The sequence below is a fragment of the Alligator sinensis genome, unplaced genomic scaffold, assembly GCF_000455745.1.
Source record: "Alligator sinensis unplaced genomic scaffold, ASM45574v1 scaffold872_3, whole genome shotgun sequence".
Taxonomy (NCBI): Eukaryota; Metazoa; Chordata; order Crocodylia; family Alligatoridae; genus Alligator; species Alligator sinensis.
The window spans coordinates 671,450-682,934 of record NW_005842137.1 but is presented as its reverse complement, the minus strand read 5'-3'; the positions used below and the strand labels follow the sequence as shown (position 1 = coordinate 682,934).

The window sequence follows — 11,485 nt, the reverse complement described above, 5'->3', positions numbered from 1 at the left end:
CGCCTCCTGATTGCCTCCCAACTTTCCGCTCCTCCCTGCACAAACTTTCCCTTCCCGGCCGCTGGCTCCAGCTCCGCTCCCCGCGCCCGCCCCGGCCCCGCGCCCTCCGGAGCACGGAGCAGGTAAGCGCCCGGCCCCGCTCCCGGCGCTGGGGCTGCCCCTGGAGCGGCTTCCCGCTCTGATTTGGGGCTGGTTTCCAATCCCAGCATTTCCCACCCCCCTCCTTCCTCGCCCAACCCTTCCCCCGGCCTTTCCAGCTCCCACGCACCCAGGCTCCCTTAGGCAGGCCCAGTGCGCGGCCTGGGACGCATGCAAAGGGGGGTTTGCCCCACAAAGAGGCCTCCAGCCCCACGGCGGTGCCCTGCAACCGGGGCCGCTTTCCCCCCATGGCTTCCCGCGTGTCTCGGGGAAGCCGCGAGCGTGTTGTGGCACGCGCACCCGGGGCGAGTGTGCAACCACGCGCAGAAGCGTCGCTGGTGGCGGCCGTCGTTTTCACCCGTGTGTCCTGTTTCCAGGGGGGTATTTTTTTTTTGCTCTTCTTTGGGGAAAGCGGGAGGCCCAACCAAGCTGAAATCTGTGCTTTTCCTCCCCCCCAAGTATACATGTTTTCCGTCTGGATCAGTGAATCACCGCCAGGGTTGCACGGCACCCAGAGATCCTTTCAAGGGTGCTGCGGAGTGCCGCACCGTGTTAGGTTTACAGATACGATTCGCAAGATAAACCCAGAGATCCCTAGTCGCCATCGTTGTGGGATCTTGGCAACAGGAAAAACTGCTCTGTTGTCTTTCTATAGGCAAAAAAAGAGTGAAAACTAAGAGCTGGCCTTTTCCAAGAAGTGCCTCGCGTGTATCCAGGGGTGCCTTGAGTCTAAAAAAGATTGAGAATCACTGCCCAGTTCTGGGTTTCATTTTGTTGGGCACGTGAGGAGCTGGTCCCATGCCAGAGGACAGCGGGCGGCTTTGGGATTTGGGGTGAAACGTGAAAGTATGTTTTGGGGCGCAGGGATGAGGAAGACAAGCTGATTCGATGGCACGGAAGCCAGTTTGCAAAGGCGGCGAGCGTAGGAGTGTGGTTTCGGAGGCGCTATGTGTCGGTAGTCACAAAAAAAAAAAAAAAAAATCTCCACGGAAAATCCAGTTCTGATTGATTAGTTCTGGGCAGCTGACCCAGAGCGCTAATGAATTAACAAACAGGGAAAAGGGAGAGCAGAGGGCAGCGAAGAAAAGACAGAGGTCCCAGTGGGGCTTCCTTTTGTCCGTCATAAATAAGAGCGGTGGTACATAGGTGGCAGGGCTGGGGGCAGGGTAGCGGCTGTCCCTTCCTCTACAGAAAAGGACATGCTAATGGTGGTCAGCCAGGACCGTGTATCTGGTGTGTCGTTACCCTTCTGCGTAGCGTGAGTCAGAGGTTTTTAATACGGCAACATCGAACTTCCCACCTCTGCTACATAGTAGCAATGAGTATGTGTGTCGGGAGAGGGTGATTTTGAGGTGCCCGGCATTGGGGATCTCAGGAGCCGGGGGGCAAGAGGTGCTTTGCAGTTGAGGCAGCTGCCTTACCAGAAGACGTCCTAGCCAGGTTACCACCAGCAGATAACCGGTCACGGCTCCGTAGGGATGTACTGCCGGTCGAGCAGGCCCAGACACGCAAGCTCTTGTACTGTATGAGGAGTGTCTCTGTAGAAAGCAATGCCTTGGTCACCTTTGTGTCCTATTGAGCAAAAGCCAAAGCCCCCAGCCAAGAAGGATTTCTCCACGTGTTGTCTCTATGAACTGTTTAAGGGAGGTCATGGTATTTCTGCCCCACACGCGTATCCTTTGAGATGAAAGTAAGCGTTCATACTTCTCCAAGTGTAAGGGTCATGCCGTTTATCCTTACAACCCTTCTGCAAGGCAGATTAGTGATGTTATCCCCATTTCACAGGTGGGGAAGCAGGGGTATAGCCAAGGGAAGTGACTTACTCCAGCTCACGCAGCAGCAGGGCTGGGACGAGGATTCAGAACTGACTTTCAGTCCTGGGGCATCAGCTGTTGCCTCTCAGGTGGGTAAAAGCTGATGTGAAGAGAGTATTATAGACTCCATCCGCAGGCTGTGTAACCCCACTTAGAGGCAGGGGTATGATTTAATACTCTCAAGTCTTTCATGCTATTTATTGTACTGTAGGCAAGTTGACATATAATGTGTCACACCTTGATATAGATACATGCACATTTTAAATTGCTAGTAAAGAGAAGGGCAGTGTGTATGTGTTGCTGTTGGTGCTTGTGTGTGTATACACACGTGCTACGTCTATAATCTTCCCTTCGTAATATAATCTCTAGCCGCTGAGGGCAGGTGTCGTTCCATCTTGTTTGTTCCAAGGAGCTTTCAAGGAAACCACCTTCCCAGAGCACCACTCTTCACGCGAAAGAAACTGCACATAAACTTGAGCTCTACACAAAGATTATCAGATCATTAAGGAGATTTGGCTGGGCTTTTTGTTTATGTGCTTAAATTGGGAAGAAATGGATACAAAGGAGAATTAGTTGGTGCAGGGGCTCGGCACAAGGATTCAGCTTCTTCTGGCCTCTGTCACCTAATTGAGTTCAACTCAAGCTGGCGATAAGGAAGAGGTTGGTGGCCTTGGTGAAATGAGTTTGATGGGTCTCAGTTCCTTGCAGGGCAAGCGTATACCTTGTATTGGCAGTGAGTGCCTGCAGAGCCCAACGGCTGGACATGGCATGGAGACTGAAATACTTTCTCCCTGTTGCTCAGCAGTTCCAGGAACATGTGTGTGTATATGTGAAGAGTTTGTCTTGCCACTGGCCATGCTCTGTAGACAGCCTCCATTCACCAGGGCTTGTCTGGCTGGCACCAGATGGACGTCTGTAATAAAAATAACCCTAATAAAGCTCAGGGAGAGCCACACTGCAGGTGCTGAGCGAGTGTGGCATGAGAGTGCAGTGTTGCATGAGGGTCGTGCTCTCTATCCTGGATATTTCTAGGGCACCCAGCACATGGCCCTGCCAGTCTGACCGCCCGTGGCCTGCAGCACCAAGCTTGCTCCTCTGTCTCTGCAAGTACCTCGCATTGGAAATCTTAAATGTTGATAACTTGGTAACTTGCTGAGCGCAAAAGGGGAAGTAGGAAGGGTTTGGCTGAGGTGCTCACAAGTGAAGAAGAGTCATTGAAGACAGTGGCTTTGTTGGGAAAGGTGCAGGGAGTCTCTTCCCACCCATGCCAGGATGAATCTATCAGCAGGGACCATGCCTAGTGCCTCATCCCTCTTACCTGGTCCCTTTAGGACCCCCTTGGTTTTTAAGGGGGCTGTGCCAACAACCTTGTGATGCTTGATGGGGCAAAAGGAGGAGCACGTCACAATGTTAACTGCCAGCCTGACGCTACTTCTGCTGCCCCCACCTGTTCCCCTGAGTCTGTCATGGCCCAGTCGGAGGGGAACGTTCGAACGGCTGGACACGGCCGTAAGTCTGGCCATGGTGGGAGAGGCTGAAGTTGGCTGATTCATTCATTGCATTTAGCAACATGGTGGAAGGAAAAAAAAATCCCCACTAATACAAGAGCAGGGTACAGCTGTCCTGCCAGGGCAGTGGGGGTGGAAGTGGTAATTGACTATAATTAATGCATTAAAATTCAAGTGCCCGTGCCACTCCTGTCAGGCACGCACTGAACACGAGGCTGGCAGCATGTGATCCCTTCTGCTGGGATCATTTATAGACAGCACTGCCCCGGGGAGAAGAGTCAGGCTGTTCCTGATCCTGGGCAAGGCTGAGATCTGGATTTCTGCTCCTCTTTCTCTAGTGTGGGTTGGGGTGAATTCTGGAGAAGGGTCCGAGGCACTAAGAGCTGGGCAGACACTGTTGGCATTGAATGCAGGCCCCCACCATCCTAGGTGCTCTGCAAACCCAGGATGAAAAAAGAAGGTTCCTGCCCCAGATTCCTGGAAGTTCCTTGATATGCCTAATATGAAAAGGCATTGAACCTGGAGATAGAAATATCCAGGCTTTAATAGGGGCAACATCAGTCCTCAGCGGAAGCGGCATGTGCTTGGTGGTGGGAAGTGAATGCCTTTCCAGCCTGTGCTGCCCTGGCAGTCATTCATGAGCATAGATTCGCCCCGTCTCCCGCAGACCCCTTGCACTCTCTCCTGAGTATTACGGTAAATTGCTTCTGCGGGAGAACTGTGGAAGTGACTCTCCAAGCAGGACAAGCCGTGCCAAGGGATTTTTCCACCCCATGCTGAGTCTGAGCCATGCTCTGATGGTGTGCATTGAACACTCAGTCCAATGTCTGAGTCTTGATAACATCAGAGGCATTATTTGGTGTGAGTGCCCAGGTCAGGACTGCTTATACAACAGAGGCAAAACTTAGCTCCGTAATGGAAATCACTCCCTCTCTGTTGATTGCTTAGTCTAGATATCTGTGTTGTGGGTTTTGGAAGGCACCTGAAGTGGGCGGGTGCTCACTCATACCTGCCTCGGTGATTGTGGTGCCTTATGAAACGGGGCGGGGAGACTGCGAGAGGGAAGGCAGCAATGGGTGAGCAGCGTATGCTGCTCTTAAGGCTCTGCTGCATATGGAAGGATGGTCTCATCACTACAGTACAGGAGAGCTGGGATCTGGCCCTGGACCTTTCATGGACCTCTCTGTGCCTTGGTTTCCCTGTCTATAAAATGGGCGTGATACCAACCTGCTGTGAGGCCCAGCTCACTGGTGCTTGTACATGCTTCAAGATGCCTGCTGGAGAGCACCAGATCAGTACATGCTGCTAGGAAAGCAGCTTTCAGATGGTGATATGCTCAGCCTGATACGGCGTCTGAGCTGTTGGGGGTGGGAGGGGGCTATTTAAGAAGGTATTCTCTGCTTGCAGCTCAGTGCTCCTCATCCCATCGGGCCGTGCATTCAGTGTCGTCCTCTGAGAGTCCTGCAGACCCACCGTGGCTCCTGTGGGTCTCTGTCCTGCCATTTTGGGTTTTCCCTCCTGATGGGCAAGATCTTGCATCTGCTTTTAAACCGGAAGACACTAAGCTCCTCCCCACCCATAAATCCATATTGGAGCCTTGCCTGTGCTTGTGCTGAGCTGACGGGCAAAGCTTTTCCAAACCTTTTGAGACAGGCCACAAGCACTCGCTCCCCAGAAGAGTGGATCCAGGAGGGCCTTGGGGGAATCCCAGCCCCTGCGGACCTTGGAGGAGCCCGGCCTGTGTCCCATATGCCCGTCAGTTTTCTAAGATGAGGCGATGCAGACAGCATCCTTGTGGGTCCCTGTGTGGCCTCGTGGGCTTTGCATTAGCTTTGGACTGCAGGAAATGTGGGGTCAGATCCCAACACGATAACCTTAGCCTGTGCTGTTTCCTCTGCGGGGGTCTGTATAAGATATTAAGCGCAGAGGTCCTGTCTGCTGGTCCTGGATGCTGGAGTTCTCCTTCCCCCTGCTTTGCTGGCTGGGATTTTCCTCCTCATGATGCAGTGCCCAGTGGTTGCCTTTCCCTGTCACACAACCCCTTCCTCCTCCCCAGTGTCCTGTCTGCTCTGTGCATGCAGTAAAGACCCCCGGGGGATCTTTTGCAAGAGTGAGTGCTCAGCCTGAAGTCCCTGCTCCTTTGTTTCCCAGGCACTGCTGTGCTGTGAGCTGGCCACCACCCTAGAGGTGGCTGCATTTTGTCCAGCGCTGCATTGATCTCAGTATAGAACGCCGAGGTCCTGCGGGATGAAAAGTGCCGGAGAAATGACTGTGCTCATTTGTAACTGCTTACTGCCACAGAGGTGTAAATCTAGGTGGAACAGATCCTCCCTTGGCAGACGCCAAGTCAGACCACTTCGGCAGCTGCCTTGAAGCTCCTGGACTCTGCGATACCTTGTGTCAGACGATGCTACGCTCTAAAACTTACTGTCTATTATAGTGGCTCTTAGCCTCACCCAAGATCAGGGCCTGATTACACTAGGTGCTGCACGTGCACGTAGTAAGAGGCACTGCGTTGCTGTACTCACCCGTGGCATTAAAGAAAGGGGTAGGTGTGCCATTTACCCACCAGTCAGAGTCGCCAGCTGGAGCAAGGTGGGGTCTGGCCCTGGCAATCATCCCAGCGACTCTAATGATGAGGGGCTGATGGAGGTGGTTCGCTCCCATGTCTGTAGTGAGGCCACAGCGATCCACCCTGTGATGAGAAGTGAAAAAACTGTTTGCAGATGAATAGTGCTGTGCAGGCTCCAAGCGTGGATGCGAGTGAGATGCTGGACTGCAGGCTTGAAAATGTAAAATCTGTGCTAACCCCAGAGCTTGCTGGCAGAGCTTCCTGCCTCGTCGGGGGGAGTTCGGGGGGACGGGGCGGGAGCTGGGCAGAGGCTGGCAAGAAGTGACTGGCAGAAGGAACCTCCTACGTTCTGCCATTGCTGTAAGCAGATGACTGGTATTGAAAGACCTGGAGCCAGACCTCAGGAGCCAGGCACCCTGAGCTAGGGGGAGCTTCACATCCAGAGTCTGGGGCTGCTTCTAGAGATCCTGGTGCTGACTTTTAGCTCTTGTCCGTACCTGAGGCTGCCTGTGGTGTTATCAGGAGCTGTGGTACAACTCATCTGCGTCTCCACAGCAGTCTAAGTACAGCGGCACAGACTTCTCTGGACTCTGCATGACGTCCACGTTGCACCCCAGCTCCCCTGTCTGCAAAACAGGCCCGATCACCCCTGCTTCCCGGGACCGTTGCAAAGGGTAACTGTTCCTCAAGTGCTTTTGAGGTCCTGGGATGGGAGCACTCCGCCTTATTGTTTCTGCGCGAGTGTCTCCTCCTCACTCCTCATAAAATTAGATCCAGCTGTTCACAATAGCCACTAGCTTCTCCGGAAGATGATCAAAGTTTACAGACTTAGAACAAGTTTTCTTCGGTGGAGGATGGGCTGCGCTTCTCGTGCCAGCTAGCCAGCCATTTTGCCCCATTTCTGAGAGGCAGGGAGCTCGCAACTCTGCTGACAACTCGGGCAAGCGTTACCAATTTTTCAACTCGGCCTTGGTTTGATTAGCCAGAAGACCGGGCGCTCTGTACCCCAGCCCGCGGGGAGCAGGGTCTGTAGGAGGGAGGCCCTTTGCTCTGAGTCCCTCCCTCCCGCTGGCAAGGAGCCGAATTCGGCACAGCAGCCATGTTTACTCACAAGCGAGCCCGGAGAGCTGGGCAGCCAGAGGCGAAGTAACCTTTCTGACCTCCCATGTGTGTGTTGCCAGGGCCAGCTACTCTAATATAGCAACCGGCTCACAGGACTCGACCCAGCCTCATTTTCTTGCCACCAAATGCACGCTCCTTGCCACCAAATGCAAGCTCTCCACCGCTCACCGGTGACCTGAGAGTGAATCACGCCAAGCAAAGCTACTTCCCCCATGCAGCACGGCCCCCGCTCTGTGCAGACCATGGTGGAGAGAGAGGAGGGTTGGGAGGAGAAGTCTGCCTGCTGGGTTGGTCACATCATCGGGTACGTGCTGAGAGTTGTTCGTGCTTTGGATTCAGATCTGTTCAGCTGTTGCCTGTTTCCTCCTGGAACCGTTTCTCCCACTAATAATATTGCCTTAGCTTTCATCCCACAATGATTTACAGTCTGCATGTATGGGAGCTGCTTCACCCTGCTTTGGAAGGCTGCTGCCTCAGTGGCCATTTCCCGGTGTCTATGGGGCAGCAGCACTGAGGAGGCAAAAGAGGTGATTGTTTCCAGCTGGAAGTGGAAGTGGGGATTAAGATGGGCGTGTTGTCCAGCACCAGCCTGGAAACAGGCAGAGGTGCCACGTCTTGGCTCTTGTGGTTGGTATTGTGGGATCCGTAATGCCTGCCTGTGGTCAGGTTTTATGGCTGGCTCAAAAGACAGGCGTGAGCAAGACACCCTGGGGTCTGAGTGCCTAAAGCTGGCTTGATCTCTCACATTTCACACCTGCAATCCTGACAGTCGGCCCTTAGCCGATTTCTTCTTGAATTGGGCGCTGGGCAAACGCATAGCACATGCCGCTGTGAGCAGAAGTGACTAGTCTACGTACCCCCAAATTGAGTGGCAAGGAACAACAGGAAGAGGGCAAGGATATAGTTGAGACGCTGGGCTTGACTTTGCCACTGAGTCTGTATCTGACCGTGAGCAAGCCACTTAATCTCAGTGACTCTCAGCTGGCCACAGCTCCGTATCTGTACAGTAAGGATAACAGTGCTTCCTTTGTGTTGTCTGTTCAAACTATACGCCTTCCAAGACTCTCTCACCATGTGTCTGTCCAACATCTAGCATAATTGGATCCTGAACTGGGCTGCGTCCATTAGTTTCTATTTTAATATCAATGGTAGAGCCTTTTTTGTCCAGATCAGGAAATACATTGATAACAGGTTTATAGAGGGCATCATGCTGTAAGATCCCAGTAGCTTAATTCACACCTCCCTCCTGAAATGTGTCCCCCTCTGGGATGGAAGTTATTGCCCCCAACAAAGACATGGGAGTGGAAATTTTGCCACAGACTCCAGAGGTGCAAAGATGTTGTAATGTCTCAGCTCGGCAGATCCCACCGTGGTGTTTGGGGCCTCATCACACAGACCCACGCCCAAGTGACCACGTCGTTCTCCACTTACCTCATGCAGCACTGACCCTGCTTGCAGTCGGACTTGGGGCTCCGAGATGTGGGGAGATGCCCAAAACCCACCCTGCACAGGAGGACTATGCAGACCACCGAGCCAGCCCTGTGGCTGTGAGTCGAGGTGACTGTATACCAGGCGGCATAGCTCTGTGACCCTTTAAGACCCCCTCTTTCCACATCAGCTGCCTCCAGGTGGGGATATCGGTTCTCATTGGCTTCCCCTCTGCAGAGTGTGGGCCCTTTGGTCGCTCTGGGGGGCGTGGGATGGTTGTACGCGAGTCGTGTGTTTGGAGCTAGCGTATGGAATTGCACAGTGTGTTGATTGTGCACGCAGGGGCCATTTCCTATTTCCTGTATATACAGCATGTGGGATACGAAATTCATAGCCCTGTTATGGTGCCTGCAGGTGTGTGAGAGGAGGAAGCGCTCTTAAAGGGGCTCCGGAGCGGGGTTACGGTATAAAAGTCTCCTCACTGCACTCTGCCTGGGGTGATTTCTCCCCATGGCACTGGGACCCCATGCCCAGGGGGAGCAACATGTCTTGGTGGAGGGTGTTTGGCTTCTTGACTGAATGGGTTTTCCCTCCTTGGCTTCGGAGGGGTGTAAGGTCTGCTTCCCCATCCCCTAGTGCTGGATCAGCTCCTGTGAGCCCAGCGGGGCTGCTCTGGGTTGGTGAGGTGGTGCTCACAGGGTCCCTGTCTCACCTAGCTGGGAAGCAGGGCTGGTGCCTTGCAGGGAGCGAGGGGGCTGAGTCTCATAGGCATGGGTAAGGGCAGCGCTTGCAGCTGCTTTTGTGGTGGGGATTGGGTTACGTGGGGGTGGAGGGAGAGGCAGCCCAACAAGGGGGTGGCGTGGATAGGACTGCAGCCATCGTGTTTGCATGGGGCCACGGGAGCCTGAGGACCCCTCGCTGAGCTGGCATGGCTCTTGGCAAAGACAGCCAGGGGCTGCCATGGAAGTTATGGGGCAAAACCCTGTCTCAGTCAGCAGGGAACTCCTTCAATGTGGGCTGCTTTCAAACTGATTTTGAGAGGCTCCACGAGACCTGGAGCTGATTTAACTACACTGGCTGGAGAGAGGGGAAGCCTCTTTGCTAAGCCAGTGCCAGGTTCTGCCCTGGCTAGGCCTAAGGAAGAGGAGGTGAAGTGAGGCATGGTGCCGGAGCTTGGGGCGGGTAGTTGCAGGGAAGGTTTCCTCCAAGCAGATTTGGAAGAGGGAGGGCACTTGGGCGAGAAGTGGGAGAGACTGCTCAGGGCACGTGAGAGCAGCAGGAGAGAACATGCAAAGCCCAGGCGGAGACAGGAAGGGTGTGCTGCTGCTCTTGCCACGGGATGGTGAGGGTTTCCTTCTGCACCCAGAGCCCTTCTCCTCCCCGGGATGTCCCGTGTATCTAAAGGCTGGCTGGGTAGCCCAGGATTGGCGCACATCTCTCGTTCTGAGAGCTGGGACACTGCCCATACGCACGCACCCTCCCCCCGCCCTCCCACAGCATTCCTGGCCTCTTGGTGTTGCTGGTTATCCCGACCGTACAGATATGTCTGTGTCTAACACACGGTGGTGTTTTATCAAAGGAGCTGGTGACCATTCGGTGCGTGTTTGTAGGGTAGATGCCCAACTTAGCTGAAAGTCAGCTGCGGCCCCTGCCATCCAGGCCGCAGGTGTGTTTATCACCTTGGCCAGAGCTCGGGTTGGCCGAGCTACTCATCTCTGCTTGGCTTGGGCAGGCTGCCTTTCTGCTTCAGCCCCTCTGGTTTCGTCCTCTGGTCTTGCACAATTGGTATCTGCCTGGATTTATGGGGAGAAGGCTTTCGAAGCAAGCAGTGCCAGGAATTCAAACATATTCAGGCTCTTGAAGCCACTTTCTGTGCTTGGACTGGCAGGTTCCTCAGGTCAAAGTTGTTCTCACCATCAACCAGCAAATTGTATTTGCAGATAAAGGTTTCCATTGTGAGGCATCTTGGTTTACTGCTGGCCAAATTATATCCAGTGTAACCCATCCCCCTGGCAATTCTGCCTGGAAACTTCTTGTCCTAACAGCGTGCTGTGCAGCAGCAGAGGTGGTGGCATGTTAGTGGGGCATGAAACTACACCTCCAGCAAGGGGTTAGTCCTGGGAGATCTCAGCACTCCAGCAAGTGAAGCAGTGGGATAGTTGGGCCCCAGGAATAAGATGATTCCCCTACTGCAAGCAGCTATCTTGATTTTCCAGCCCACAGAAGTAGCCAACATAAGATTGTCCTTTTCTGACCTGCTTGAGAGCGACAGAAAATAATTCATGCTTTTCAATCAAATGCTTTAAATATTAATTGGTAAAGCAGGAATTCTTCCTGACCAAGCAGGGTAGAAATGAACTGGGCCCCCCTACTGCCACGTTATGTGGTTGCCTTCATCCCTGCTGCCTGGTAAGGAGGCCCAGAGAAGCATCTGCTTTGTTTTTGAATCACTGGGCCGGAGGCTGCAATTTCAGCTCTGTCCTTATGCAAACACTTCCCCTGGAGTTTGCCTGAGAAGGGGCCTGGCAAGACCTGGCCCATTAGCGAGAGATGCTTCTCGATTGCGGGCCAAGCAGATGAGTCCGAGCGTGGTTCCCTGGTGTCCTGTTTCCGAACTGCACCAGTGTCTGGTTTCCAGAAAAGCAGATGGAGGGGAGGAGGGATGCGGGGCCAATCTGAGCTGGTTGCGGGATGGGCATGAGTAGCTGTAGACCCATCAGTGCCATCTCGCTGGTGCAAGAGAGGGATTGCTGCTTGGTGGGTTTCACTTTCAGGACAGGGCAGGGGCCCTCTTGGGTTCTGTATCGTCCTGTGCCACGTAACCTCAACTCAGTCATTCTCCTTCCGTGCCTCAGTTTCCCCCCCACGTCAAATGGGGAGAATGATACTTAACTCTCTTTCCC

General features: G+C 53.8%; 1 protein-coding gene across 5 annotated transcripts in view; it reads left to right on the top strand.

Annotated features, from left to right (window-relative positions):
* TEAD3 (TEA domain transcription factor 3) overlaps window positions 1–11,485 on the top strand; it is a 51,194-nt gene continuing 39,709 nt past the window's right edge. For 3 of the 5 annotated variants that reach the window (XM_014520662.2, XM_014520663.2, XM_006025237.3), the window contains exon 1: window positions 1–122. The gene's annotated coding sequence lies outside the window, so the exon portion shown is untranslated. Of the gene's footprint in view, window positions 123–1,923; window positions 2,042–11,485 lie in introns of those variants that run through there. The other 2 variants (XM_025206034.1, XM_025206035.1) reach the window with 2 other exon arrangements.